This window comes from Muntiacus reevesi, chromosome 4, assembly GCF_963930625.1.
Source record: "Muntiacus reevesi chromosome 4, mMunRee1.1, whole genome shotgun sequence".
NCBI lineage: Eukaryota > Metazoa > Chordata > Mammalia > Artiodactyla > Cervidae > Muntiacus > Muntiacus reevesi.
Window position 1 is genome coordinate 48,778,054 of NC_089252.1, and position 14,909 is coordinate 48,792,962.

The 14,909-nt window shown below is 38.5% G+C and overlaps 1 non-coding gene across 1 annotated transcript; it reads right to left on the reverse strand.

The window, feature by feature from the left end:
• Nucleotides 1–8,332: 8,332 nt before the first annotated feature.
• TRNAY-AUA (transfer RNA tyrosine (anticodon AUA)) lies at nt 8,333–8,405 on the reverse strand. Its single transcript has one exon. It is a non-coding gene; the product is annotated as a tRNA-Tyr (tRNA).
• Between the last annotated feature and the right edge of the window lie 6,504 nt (nt 8,406–14,909).

Genomic DNA, 14,909 nt, shown 5'->3' on the forward strand with positions numbered 1-14,909 from the left:
CTTCTAATAAATTTGGGCTTAGTTTGTTCTTTTCTAGTTTCTTGAAGTGCAAGGCTAGATTGTTTATTTGATATCTTTCTTTTTTCTTAATGTAGACACTTAATCACTATGAACTCCCCTCTTAGAACTGCTTTTGCTGCATCCCACAGGTTTCATTATCTTATATTTCCATTTTCACTTGTTTCAAGATACTCATTCTTTCATGTTTTTAAATCTGTGTGACCCCTAAAGGAAGATGGCTACTTTTTATATTTTATTGTGATTCTTTAATAACTTATTGCTATTCCATATAGATATTCCTGTGCTTGGCTTTCAGAGAACTGTGGTGTTGGAGAAGACTCTTGAGAGTCTCTTGGACTGCAAGGAGATCCAACCAATCCATCCTAAAGGAAATCAGTCCTGAATATTCATTGGAAGGACTGATGCTAAAGCTGAAACTCCAATACTTTGGCCACCTGGCTCGTTGAAAAATACTCTGATGCTGGGAAAGATTGAAGGCGGGAGGAGAAGGGGATGACAGAGGATGAGATGGTTGGAAGGCATCACCAACTCAATGGATATGAGTTTGAGTAAGCTCCGGGAGTTGGTGATGGACAGGGAAGCCTGGAGTGCTGCAGTCCATGGGGCTGCAAAGAGTCAGACATAACTGTGCAACTGAAGTGAACTGAACTGAAACATTGTTTTCCCTCAATATCATATATGAAATATCTGATATGATAAAATTATTTGTAAATATATGATATAAAATAGAGTCAGGAAAATTACTTGAGAAATGGAGTGGAAATGTAGGGAAATACTAGGTAAGGTATGTTAGTGAGAGAGAAGAGTAACTTTCTTGGCATTGATATGAGCAATACTATTTTGGGAATATGACACCAAAAATATAGGCAACAGAAGCAAAAAGTAAACAAGTGGAATTTCTTTAAACTAAAAAGTATCTGCACAGCAATGAAAACCATCAACAGAGTGAAAAGACAACCTATGAAATGGGTGAAAATATTTGCAAGTCATTTATCTGATAAGTGGTTAATATCTGAAGTATATGAGGAGCTCATGGAACTGAATAGCAAGAAACCAAATAACCTAATTAAAAAATGAGTAAAGGACCCGAATAGACATTTCACAAAAGAAGACATGCAAATGACTCATAGATATTTTAAATGGTGGTGAACTTAGGTAATTGCAAGTCAAAACTAAAATGAGATATCACCTTACACCTGCTAGAAACCTGTTTTCTGAATACTATACTGTATAGAATACTATACACATACACACACACAATGGAATACTATTCAGTCTTAAAAAGAAGGAAATCCTGTGTTTTTGATGATGCGGATGAACTTGGAAGATACTAGTCTAGGTGAAATAAGTCAGACACAGAAAGACAAATTTGGTATGATCTCACTTATGAGTGAGTGTGACTGCTTGGTCATGTCTGACTCTCTGCAACCCCATGGGCTGTAGCCCACCAGGTTCCTCTGTCTATGAGATTTCCCAGGCAAGAATACTGGAAGGGGTTGCCATTTGCTCCTCCAGGGAATCTTCCTGACCCAGAGATGGAAACTGCATCTCTTGCATTGGCAGGCAAATTCTTTACCACTGTGCCACCAGTAGGTTTTTTGTGATCTCACTTATATGTGGAATCTAAAATAGACTCACGGAAGTAGAAAGTTGGATGCCAGGGGCTGTAGGGGGTGGAGAAATTGGGATACAAAGGGTACAAAGTTTTAGTTATGCAAACTGGATAAGGTCTGGAGATCTAATGTATAACACTGGGACTATAGTTAACAATATTGTATTGTGTCCTTGAAATTTGCTAAGAAGGTCCATTTTAAGTGTTCTCACCACTCTGGAAAAGGTGATGACTATCAGAGGTGATGGATATGGATACATCAATCAGCTTGATTGTGGTGATTACGCAAAGGATACATATAATCAATTGTAAAGTTTATACACCTTAAATATATTTAAATTTTAGTTGTCACCTATACCTATACCTATACCAGAAAAGCTAAAAGGGAAAATGTTGGCTATAGACATTCTTGAATCTCATTGCTGTGTATACCATAAATGATCAATCGTGTTATGGTAAGCATTTGTAGTATTCAGTATTTTCTTAAATGTTGCTGCTCATGTTACTTATACTGTGTTTGAGACAGAAAACTGGGTAGGTGGGGGGATTTTGAGTAGCCTTGTGAGCAGGTGACAGCCATTTCTGAGCTCTTCATCTGCGAAACAGTTCTTCCATTGAGAGAGTATGTTGACTTTTGGAGGAGTTTGTTTAAGATATTGCCTTTATGTATGATTTCCTCCCATAAGGAAAAACAGGATAAAGACATCCGTTCTAATAACATTTTTTTAAACTGTTTATTCTAGGACACATTCAGCAGTTCTTCAAACTAGCTGTCATAATGAAAATATTTTACTCTGGGGACAATTAGCACCATCATGTCAAAATAGATTTCTCCTCACAACTCCCTCCTCTGGCTGTTGAGAGATCACCGGACGAGAGCAAGAAGTATGTTTTCTAGAGCAGTGTTCTGGAGTCTGACCAGATGAGGTCTGTTCCTTCCAGCCTTGACAATGGGTCACTGGAGGCTGTAGGGGCCCTTTTAAGAGCTGCTTGGGTTGACAGGTGTTGTTTGTTGGCATTCTGGATGCAGTGCTGGAGGAGGTGTCATCATTTATGTTACAGTGTGTGAGTGGGAGCTGAAAGACAGGTTGTGTATGGACATCATTTGGTGGGAGCTATTCTTAGTTCTTTGGACAGCCTCAGGATTTAGAGCCTGCCTCCTTGGCAAAATAAAAAAATACCACTGTAATTTTTAATAAGATCAGAGGCTCCATGTTTTCTCATCTCTTACTAATGTAGAAGGTGCACGCCAAGCTTTTGACAGGGAAAAGCTAGGGAGAAATCAACAACAGCCTGATAATTCCCCTGTGTCTATCAAGGCTGTTTAATGTTGTTGTTTACTTAAATTACATTTCCTGAAGTCAATAGTTTAATTTTATTTATGGAAATGTCCCCGAGGACCCAGAGAGTGCTATATTGGATGGGATCATTCATAAATTTGGGGTCTCCTGTGAGAATGTTGTTTTTTTGCCCAGCCTTATGCTTCTGATATTTCAATCTCACTGTGAATAGGAGAGAAAGTTCAATTCCATCACAAAAATGCAAAGTTCCAATGCTGCCTGTTGTTTTTGTTAAAGGTGAGAAGGTAAAAATCGTGAAAGAGCCATTTTCAAATATCTAGGTGCATTTCTTACATTTTTGTTGTCCCTTAATTTAAAACCCAAAGTAGACTATTTGAAACCCACTGGCCAGCCATTAGGGAGAAATTGTTTATATTTTGATGTGATCTCTCATAGCATTTTGAACTTAGTCATTTTAACAGTATCTTTAAATATTTATTGACTCAGAGGCAATATTTTCTTTAACTTCCTCTCTGCAGACCTGGAAAACTCAACAAGTCAGTATTTATGACCTTTACTTGAATGTGATCTCCTTTAAGACTCTGATACTTTAAACCTATAATTCGGCAGTGTTTGTATGGGCATGGTGAAATAGACAGCTTGTAGCACATTGAGGTATTTAAAAGAGAAAGTGACTGCCTAATGAGTGTTCTATAGGTGCTTAGGTATCATGAATCACTAGGGGTCTGATCTCCCCCCACCCTTTTAATGTCCTCACCTCTGTTCTAGTTCTAGTTCAATACACTCAAATGTAAGAATGGTCAAACACAAAGGTATGTCTTTATGACTTCTTTGAATCTTATTAAAAAGCAAATGATAAATTAAAACAATTGCAATCCTGAAGAACAAAGAGAGATGAACAACAAAATCTTTAAAATATCAGGAACAGAGTAGTCCATGGACATGTGGTAAGTGACTGATGTAAGCCAGTGATGGGAGAAGGGGAGCAACAGTTTGACTTCTACTGGAAATCCTAAAAGACACAGCACTTAGAGCCATCAGGTAGTCCTGAAAGTGAGACTGAAAATAGGAGGATTGACTGAAAGCCTGAAGAAACACTCCACTCCTCCCATGTGGAAGACTTCCCTCCTCAACTCTAGGTACAAGGGTACTTAGACTGCTGGGATGCATCACACTGAGGGTAGGGGTAGCATGTTGATAAATACCAGATAATGTAGAAGTATTATTAGAAATCTTGAAAACCCCAAATTCATTCCCTCCCTAGGCTCCCTCACTGCAGCTAGGCTAATTCCCTTCATGCGGAGGTTGAAATGTTCTTGGATGTAATAAATACAAGAGAAAATAATGAAAAATCTAATTCTTTAGTTTCTGAGTGACCCACTCTTTCATGTGAAAGGCTAGCAAAGAGTCATCAGTCATGTTTCTTGCAAATCCAACATCACGTGGCAGATGGCAAACACACAAAACATAAGCAAGCACATGGAGGAACAGTTTTATTAACAGTCTCAAGGAGCTGGAAGATACATCATATATGATCCCAAGCAAGATGCCATTAAAACAATTCCTTCAGAGGGAGAAAAGGTTTTGAAAATTAAGAATAGTAAGAATGAAAAAACATCAATAGAAGCATGAGATAAATTTGAGGAATCTCTTAGGAAGCAGAGCACTAACAGTGACACTAACAAAGTTTCTTAAAAGGAAAGAAATAGTAAGAAAAATAGTATCATTCAGTCAGGCCCACCACTTGGCTAACAAGATTCAGACAGGGATAAGAGGGAAACTAATGGGAACAGATTATCAGAAATAATTAAAATTTCTGGAACTGAGGAACCTGAGTGTCCATATTTTTGAAGAGCTCACTAAGTACTCAGCAAAATTATATGAAAACATTTAATAAGGCACATCACAGTGTAATTTCAGAGTAGGAAAATTTAGGCTAAAATCCTAAAGCTTTTAAGAGATGAAAAATAAGTGCAAATACAAAAACTCAACAAAACCAATTGTCCACAAAGGATCAGCAGTTAGAACCAGATGGAGCTTACCCATCACAACAATTCAGGCCAGAAGATCTAAGTTTCTATATTTCCAGATCCTCAAGTGAGCAGAAATAGACATTTTTCAAACTTGCAAGGTCTTGAAACAGTCTACCATGCTGTCTTAATTAGGGAGCTACTTTTATGATCCATCTCAATGATATATGTAGTAAGCACAAAATAAAATATACTTTGAAATAGAATAAATATACAGTAAATGAATGAAACCCAGGTTACATCTTTTATTCCAGGCCAATGAATGTAGGCTGTTGCCTCAAGTGCAACCAAAGACTTGTGGAAGTTGCTGTTGTGTTCATTGTGATAAAGTATTTTATTCTAACACTCAAATTCAGTTCTGGGGTTTCAAGAGAGTCTTAAAGTTCTGTGTCTGTGTTGTATGTTGGGGAGCATCTCTGCACACCCTTCTTGGACACCAACAACTGAAAACTGAAGACCATAGCCTGTTCAAATCTGGGAAACCTCATGGTCAACCAGTTAAGAGCACCAAGGTTGCTCTGCAACATTGCAGCCTTTTCTGGGCTCACTCTCCAGCCTGCTTCTTTTTGGATATTATCCTCCATGCCGTAGGCAATAATCTTCCCTTGGTTTGTATGTTATCTGTATCCACTTTATATGAAAGCACTTGTAATGCACCTCTCTGAGTCATTTAAATGAGGTCGTTTAGTAAAAGCAACACATAACTGAGAAGAAAGCTAACCAATGATAGTACAGTTGACCCTTGAACAACAGGAGTTTGAACTGCACGGATGTTTCAATAAATATGCACTACAGTACCAGTCAAACCTAAAGGAAATCAACCCTAAATATTCATTGGAAGGACTGATGCTGAATCTGAAATACTTTGGCCACCTGATGCAAAGAGCTGACTCATTGGAAAAGACCCTGACGCTGGGGAAGATTGAAGGCAGGAGGAGAAGGGAGCAACAGAGGATGAGATGGTTGGATGGCATCACTGACGCAATGGACATGAATTTGAGCTAACTGCAGAAGATGGTGAAGGACAGGGGTGCCTGGTATGCTGCAGTCCGTGGGGTCGCAAAGATTTGGACATGACTGAGCGACTGAACAACAGCAGTACTGCACCATCTGCATTCGGGCTGAACCTACAGCCCTTCTTACCTGGTGATGATTGCCATTTCAGAACTAATGCATAGTAATTGTAGTGGGTCTGCATTTCTTTTTTATTTGTCTCTGCTTCCCCATAAATAAGTCTTCCATTTTCCAGAATATTCTTCAAAACTCTTAATCATTCCCCCCAGACACTAACAGGATATTTCACTGGTGCATGTTCTGGTTCTACCAAGCCTTCAAAAGCTGTATCCTTCAAATCGCTTCCCCTCCCTGGGAATCGTGTTAATCACCTTATTTATCTAACTTAAATAGGACAGAAGAATTGAACCATGCATTCTCTAATATTGTTCTAGTGCTGGTATGCTCTGTTCCATAATTCTCTTCATTTTCCCAGTTTAATGGCAGTACATTGTTTAGACAAGAGATATGAGGATATTTTATGGTTTTACTAAGTGGTTACCTAAGAAAGATGATCAGAAAGAAGGCAGACTGTGGCAAAAGAGCTGGAATGTTTCTTTTTCACAAAATTATATATTAATAAAAGCCATCTTTTTTTTTTGAACATTTACTGTATGCCCAGAAATGTTCAGGGCATATTATATACCAACATACATGCATGTCCTGTTAGTATCTGGAATTACTAATCTTCACATCTCTTTAAAGTAAATGCTGTAGTTTTCATTAGCCATTTTTAAAAATAGAAGAATGTTCACCTTGTGTACATAATATTCACTTGTGTACATAAACACACACAGTCAATCAAATGATACAGAGAATTATAAGCTTGCAAAGTAAATTGAAGAGCACATTGAAAAACCCCACCCAATGCCTATCCATCCCCAAACCAACTCATCAGAGCTGCAATGGTTTCCTGTGTGTTCTTCCAATACTAAGAGAGTAAACGGCTGTAAGTGGAGTGGCTGGATGAAGAACATCTATATTTTAATGTTTCTAAATAGGACCTGTTTGTCTCGGGGCCCAGTAGGAAGGGCAGGTTAAGAACCATGAGGTTGGAGATCCATGAAGCAGTAGTTCACGTTCCGCTTACAGCTCACTCGGTTGACTGCACACAATTGGCACACTTTCAGATTAGTCAGCGTAGGGAAAGTGGGGGTGACAACTCCACAGAGAGGTTTGGGAAGCGGTGTCTTGACAGGAGCAGTGGTCTCTGGACTGGAGTGCTGCCTGAAGTGGTACCCTAGCTCATCCCCCTAGTACGCTTGCAGACCTATAGCGGACGTTTCAAAACAACTAATTCAAAAGTCCACGTTGGCCACTGTGACTCTATTTGTAAATACTTAACATGTCTTAACATAGTTTAAATCTTCTAACTTTCACACAAGATGAGTAGGAATCATAACGAGAGAGAAATCATGTCATAACAAGATCAGCTTATTCTCCTAAAATGTTGTTCTAATTTATATTTCCAGCAACATGCAAAAAGAAATTTCTGACAGGTCTTTTTCCTTCTTTGGCTTGTGACTCACAATATAGCCAACACAGAATATCATTAAACCTTTAAAATCTATAGCAAGTGAATAGAAAATGCACCTCCGTTTTTAAATTTTTTGATGCTGAGTAACTTTCTTAATCAGTGACCAATTGCATTTCTTTCTGTGAAATACCTCTGTATACTTTTAAAAAAAATATATTGAGTTATTCTTTGTTTTCTTGATTTATGAAAGCTCTTTATGCATTAAAACCTTAGGCCCTTTTCTGTCATTTGCATTAAAAATGTTTCTCAAACTTGTTATATATACTTTTCAGGCATTTCCTGCCTCCTCGCCACACTCCCCAGTACTTTAAACACATTTCATGGCATCTGTTTAAATGATAAAAGATTTCCCCTTACCAAAATGACAAAAAAATTCAATCAAACTTTTGTATATTTGTTTTTAAGTTTGCATCTCTGATTTATTTGAAAAAGCTTTTAGATGTTTCCATATTAGGAGTGAGGCTGATATCCAACTGGTATTTTATTTCTATCTCCCATTGATAGCTGGACAAGTGTTCACACAGAATTTTTTCAGTTGTTTTCTCACTGACTTATTTAAAAATCATCTTTTTAGTATTATAAGTTCCTCCTATGTCCATTTTGGATAATTTATAGACTATTCATACTCTAACACTCGTTATAAGAAAAGAAAGTGAAGTTGCTCAGTCGTGTCTGACTCTTTGTGACCCCATAGACTGTAGCCCACCAGGCTCCTCTTTCCATGGGATTTCCCAGGCAAGAATACTGGAGTGGGTTTCCATTTCTTTCTCCAGGAAATCTTCCTGACCCAGGAATTGAACCTGGGTCTCCTGCATTATAGGCAGACACTTTACCCTCTGAGCCACCAGGGAAGCCCAATACTCATTATAATTCTGTTCAATTTATCTGTTTTCCTGAGTCAGCACTAAATTATTTTTAATTATTTTAATTTAAAAAGGTTTTATTTTTGGATAAAAGAGTCCAACTCCTTTTTTGTCTTATTTTTCTGGTTTGTGTCACTTTTATTTTACTAAATGAATATGTTCATTGTGTTTTATGCTTCTGATGTACTGTAGATTTAATATTTTACTTTTTTATTCATTTGAATCAATATTCATGTATAAAAATATTAAGAACTTTTTACTGAAAGTGTGGGCAGTTGTATTTATCCAGTTTTGATATCAACTTTATTCTACTTTTATAAGAAGCATTTGAATCTTTTCCCTATGGTAGGAATAACTAATGCCCATTGTAAAGATGACAAAACTGAAGCTTTAAGAAGTAACTTGATTTCTAACATAATTCCACAATGATAAGTATACAGACTCTATGATTTCGATACCTTTAGACTGTGAAATTTCTGCACCCTGTTTTATGTCCCTGGATGTGTTCCAGTGTCTCCTAGAATACAGTCTATGGGAACTTGAATAGAATTTGTATCCTACTGTTGTGAAAGTTGTATAAATCTTAATTATGTTGAATTGGTTCACAGGGCTTTTCAGGTCTACTATATCCTTCTGCTTCTCTGTATATTCATTCTGTTGATTTTTGAGAGCTTGATATTAAAACTCCAACTAAAAAATCTTATTTAGCTACTTCAATAATAATTGTAATATATAGTGGAACTATATGTAACCTTGTTCTGTATTTTCCCAGTCTCCTGTAAATGTGTTATCACACTTTCATAATTTAAAAGAATAAAATGTTTTTTTTTTAATTAGAGGAAAAAAGGAACATGCCCAAGGTCATACATCTGTTAAAGAACAGAGGTATGATTTTCACCCACTGAATTGGGAAATATTTATCCTGATTGGATAAGTAGACACTGGAGCATTTGCTCTGAAATAAGACACTAGATATTAATAACATCCCTAAAATTTATAAAACATACCTCATGTATAGCTTGTATATAAATAATTACCATATGTTTATAAGGTCATATTTTTCAAATAATGCTAAGGCCCATTTCACCATCTTTTTCTCCAATACGCTTTCTAACACAGGGAGGAAACTAAAGTTCGTGTAGCACTGGGCCAGACCAGAGCTTAGAAACCAAAAATGGCAATGACCAAGTGCATCCTGTGATGTGCGTCCTCTTCCCCTAAGAATTAACTGTAGTCTTTCCTCGCTCAGAAGAATATGACAAGTTTTTCCACAAAGAGAGTCAACATATTTTGGTTGAAACTTCACCCTGTCAGAGAGGCTGCTCTGCCACCGTTAGAGCTTTTAAGCATGGATGAGATAATCACAACAATTACCTTTCATTAGCAAAATCATCTGGCCCCAGATTCTTCCCACGGTTCTCACAGCCTCCCTTCTGGAGCAAGGAGAGTCTGAAGTGGGCTTCAAGACAATTTGCAGTGGAGAATAATCAGAAGTATAGTGACGAGCTAGAGGTGGGTAAGTTAATCAAAGGATCAGGAGGGATGATGAACCCCAAATCAGAAAAATCTGCTCATTTGGGCTAATATAACCTGGTTTTCATCTTTTCAAAGGATTCACTTTAGACTAGCCTTTTAATTAGTATGCTTGCATCATAGCATCAGTAAGGCACAAAACACTTGCACTTATCCGTCTAATTCATTTCCCCTTTAAGGGTAGTAAATAAGGCTGATAAAGTTATACTCATTGCTTTAATTCAAGGTTTAATGTAAACACAAAAAAATCTCCTATGGGAATTCAAAAAGAATTCATAACCTTTGACTAGGTCTTTTCTCTCTTTTGCTCAGATATAACTAGACCCTGAAAGAATTTTTCCATTTGGTGCCTCTTATTTTTTAAAATCACCACCTCTATCAACACCACAACTGTAGTCAGCATCACCATTATCATCATCATTTTTACCATCACCACCTTCTACTGTGTGAGGAATGCTGTTCTGAGTTTTTTGAAGGAAGTTGCAAAGAAAATTGAAGCCTATGCTTGCCCAGGCAGTGTTTGTAACAAAAGGGGAAAGTATTATTATATTATCACGCTGATAAAACTGTCAGTAAATGCAAATGACATACACTCTAAAATAGTCATCCACAGCATCGACAAAAGGGATGCTAGTGAAAGACGGGTCTGCGGAATTATTAGGCTCACCAGACTGTCTGTTCCAAGAGTGCAGAGGCCATGTTGGCGTTGTTTATCACTGTATACCCACTACCACATGCAACTACCCTAGCACTTGCTAGGCTCCATAACTAGTCATTGAAATGCAAGTCGGGGCACAGTTAAACAGAGGGTTAGCTACAGTCATTGAGGTGAATATAATTGTTTCTAGAATTTACCATGCACTGAAATCACCTCGGATCTTTAAAAGTTCTTACGTCTGGCTGTTACTCCCAGACTTTCCGATTTAATTGGTTTTGGGTGCAGCCCTCTCAGCTTAATTTGTTAAAGCTCCTAGATGATTTTACTGTTCACAACTTTTGGAAATCACTGTTAATACAATTAAAATCCAGTGTTGCACACAAGGCGGTCCTAGCTTGTGATCTTATCCAGCAGTCAGTCAGCTTTGCAGACACTTACTTAGCACCTTTTAGGCACAAAGCATTCTTTGTGGTCATGGGGAGTAAGGAAAACATAGCATGGCTGTTAGAGTTTCCCATTGATCCAGCAGACAAATGAAACCACACAAAAAAGATGTTTGTTAAATAAAATGGGGTGACAATGTTGAAAAATATTATAGAATATAATAATTGGCATATGATTTACAAGTGAACCAATAAATATTAAGAAGCTTATAGGAAGAAGAGAGCTTTCCTTTTGAAGTTGTCACAAGGAAGTATTCACAGAGGAAGGGACTTCTAAGCTGGGTCTTGAACTGAGCGTATGAGAATAAAACACATTCTGGAATAGAGAGGAACTCAAAGTAAGCGCAGGCTTTCCTGGTGGCTCAAGTCAGTAAAGAATCTGACTGCAATGCAGAGACCTGGGTTCGATCCCTGGGTCGGGAAGATCCCCTGGAGAAGGGAATGTCTACCCACTTCAGTATTCTTTGCCTGGAGAATCCCATGGACAAAGGAGCTAGCAGGCTACAGTACATGGGGCCCCAAAGAGTTGGACATGATTGAGCGACTAACACGTTCTTTCACTTTTTCCACTCAAAGTCAGGGCACCCAAAAAATGCAAGAAGTGATGCAGTCTCAGGAGTGATAGTTTCAAAACACTGCTAGGTAGATTATTCAAGGGTCTCATTCTTCATAGCTTGCTGTGGGTCATTAGAAGGTTTCCAGAGCTATGCTAGCATTGCCAACAACAAATACTGTGGTGCCTCATAGAGTCCAAGTACTTAATTGGGAACTATCACTCAGACCCAATCTGAAAAGTCTTAGTTGAGTACTAATAAGGCGATGAAGAAAGGAAACCTTCAGCAGAATGAAAGAAATAGACCATTTCTAGCCGAGATAATGGTGTGAACAAGGAGGGAGCGGTTGGGATGAGGTCAGTGGCCATGGAAACAGATTTTCTCGGTGGGAAAGAAATGGGTGATGGGGAGGCTCCAACTGAGATTTCTTAGTAACTTAGGCCTTGTCTTGCACCCTCTGCTTTTCCAGATGGCTATTAGCTGTCAGGCAGAATTTAATCCAAGGGTCAATAGGACTTAATTATAGCCTTTGTTAAAGTCTTGATGACTTGCTATTTATTTTTTAATAAGCTTGTCATTCATTATGTCTCTTACTTTAAATGTCAAGATGGTGAGGGGATGAAGGGAATATTGCCTTGGTTCTCTGTCCTGTCATTACTGTCAACCAGTCATTACTGGAACCCTGTTCCTTGTCCACTGCTTTTGACAATCTATTTCTGGGGAAGTAAAACGACACACTTCCAGTAGTTTAAAACCCCCAGCTTAATAAAGAATAAATGGAAAAGAATCAGAAAAATGGAGGCAGGGCTATCTCTGGGGTCTGTTAATTTAGGTACTTGCCTTCAGGGGACCCTGAGTTTATAAACAGATGGGAAGAAAGGGGGTGGGGTGGGGTGGATTAGCTAATTAGTACTAAAAAAAGATCCAGCATTTATATATAAAACATTTAGCCAAAAAATCTTCAGTTATCCTCCCTACAAGTAAGAAGATGACCGGTCTCTCTCCCGCTTTACCCTTTGCTTAGGCAGCCCCTTTAAGGGTTTCTCTTCCATGTTTGGGGTTATGTTCGCAGGGGAGAACGGCAGCTGGGAGAAAAGGTGATTGGGAAATGGGGGTGTGACAGAGGGCCAGGCTTCCCCCTGTTTCCTTCAGGCCAAGCTGAGCTGGGAGGTTGGAATAAGATTGCTCAAAATACAGCAGGACCAACAAATTTCCTGCAAACACCCACAGGATAAGTGCTTTAGGTTTTGTGAGACTGCTATAGTCTCTGTTGTGCAGTCTTTTCTGTGCTATTGGTTTGTTTTCCTATAGCCCTTGAGAAATGTTAAATTTAAAAAGTGGTTTTTTTTTGTTGTTGTAGTTGCTGCTGTTGCTTTTTGCTTGTGGGCTCTACCAAAGCAGGCCGTGTGCCTCCATTAGGGGCTATGTTCTCTACTTTTTTTTTTTTTTTTTTTTTGGTGTAGGAAAGGCTCTGCATTTGCACCACTCCACAGGTCTGAGAAAGGAGAGAAACACTGGCTGTTAAGATGGGGGGGCACCTTCTTTTTGCTTTCTGAAGTGCCAAGTCCTTTTCCTTTTACTCTTCCTTTCAGAGACAGAAGAGTTCCTTTCTGATTTTTGTTGGAGGGATCATGTGAGACTTATCTATTTAAACTATTTCTGGTTGACCTGCTATACTAAATGGAATTGAAATGCATTCAGTATGGGCTAAATAACAGTTAGCATTCATCAAATGCTTCCATATGCCTTATTCTAAATGCTGTACGAGTGTTCCCCTTAAGCCCCTGTGAAGCAGTGCTGTTACTCCCATTTGGCAGATAAGGAACCTGAGGCATGAAGAGATCAAATTATTTGCTAAGGTCATGAAACTTAGGAAGAGCAGGACTTGGATTTGAATCCACTTATTCCAACTCCAGATTCCAACACTCTTAGTTACAATACCCTCTTATCTCATTCCCCACATATTGAATGTTGACATAACCTAACAATTTTCTGTAAACCTAGGGCATTTATGTCAGTCAGGATAAGCCAAATGGATTCCACAACAACAAATTACACTCACGTCTTAGTAGCATAGAATAGCAAAGGTTTATTTCTACGCACATGCCATATTCGCATAGTAGAAAGTTCTGCTCCATGCTGTCCCTCAGGATCCAGGCTGATGGATGATCCACCATCTTGCTTCCACAGCTTCTGGAACATGCAGCACCCTCAGTCTCTGCAGCAAGAGAGGCTGAGAATCTCACATGCAGTTTTCGAAGCCTCTGCCCACAAGGGGTGCATGCCACTTCTTACATTTATTGTCCACAACTACTTACTTTTCCCCACCTGACTGAATAGGGACTGGAAACTGTAGAGAAGCAACAGGGCTATTTGATGTGCAATAGTTCCTGTGTAACATTCAAAAAAAAAAAAAAATAGTTCCTGTGTAGTAGCATTTCATGATTACTCAGTGTATCTCCATATACAGTAGCTTGTCCCAACTTCGCAGTGTTTTCAGAAAGACAGAGCAGGCATTCTTACCTCTATTTCACAGATGAAGAGGCTAAGGTTAGAAGTGTAGTGATCTGCCTGAGAAGAATGACCAAATGATGTTGGGCTTAAAACAAAGTTTTGGTTTAAAATTGGCTTCTGTTGCTAACTTGTTGCTAACTTAACCTTCTTGCACCTCACTTCACTAATCTCTGTAGCAGGAAGACTTATCCCTGCCTTAGATTTGTCAAAAAGATTGAATAAGAGGTCTATAAAGTGCTTTGCCTTATGACTGATCCATAGCCTTGGTTTAGCTAAATGACAACTGAATTTTGATATTTTTCTCAAGGTTGGATTATCTTACTGGGACAGAACTGGGAGAGGCCTTCAGGTCTTTAGGCTCTGAACTGATTGTCCAATTATCATTCACTGTGCTGTATGTCAAAGACCATCTACAGGAAGCATAAGACAGAACAAAGGTGAGATTTTCATAGATGGCCCAATGGGAGAATAGTATGTGATCTCATGAAATAAGGTAAAGATGGTCGCTAACAGAGAAATTTAGAAAAGCTTATTTAATAAAAGGAGAATTGCAGGAGAATTTAGGTGGCTTCCTCTGCTCTGTCATAGGTTCTGCTATTTGTCCTTTAAATCCTGGTGCTATCTGGGGCTCCTCCTCCATCCTTGGCTCCTTTTATTCTTTATGCAGTCTCACAATCATCATAACCAAATGCCTGGTGTTGGTTCCACTATACAATGGTTCCACTGGCTTATGTCTTTTCCTGGGGTCCTGATCTGTATATAGCTACTTGACATTTCCGCCAGATTGTTC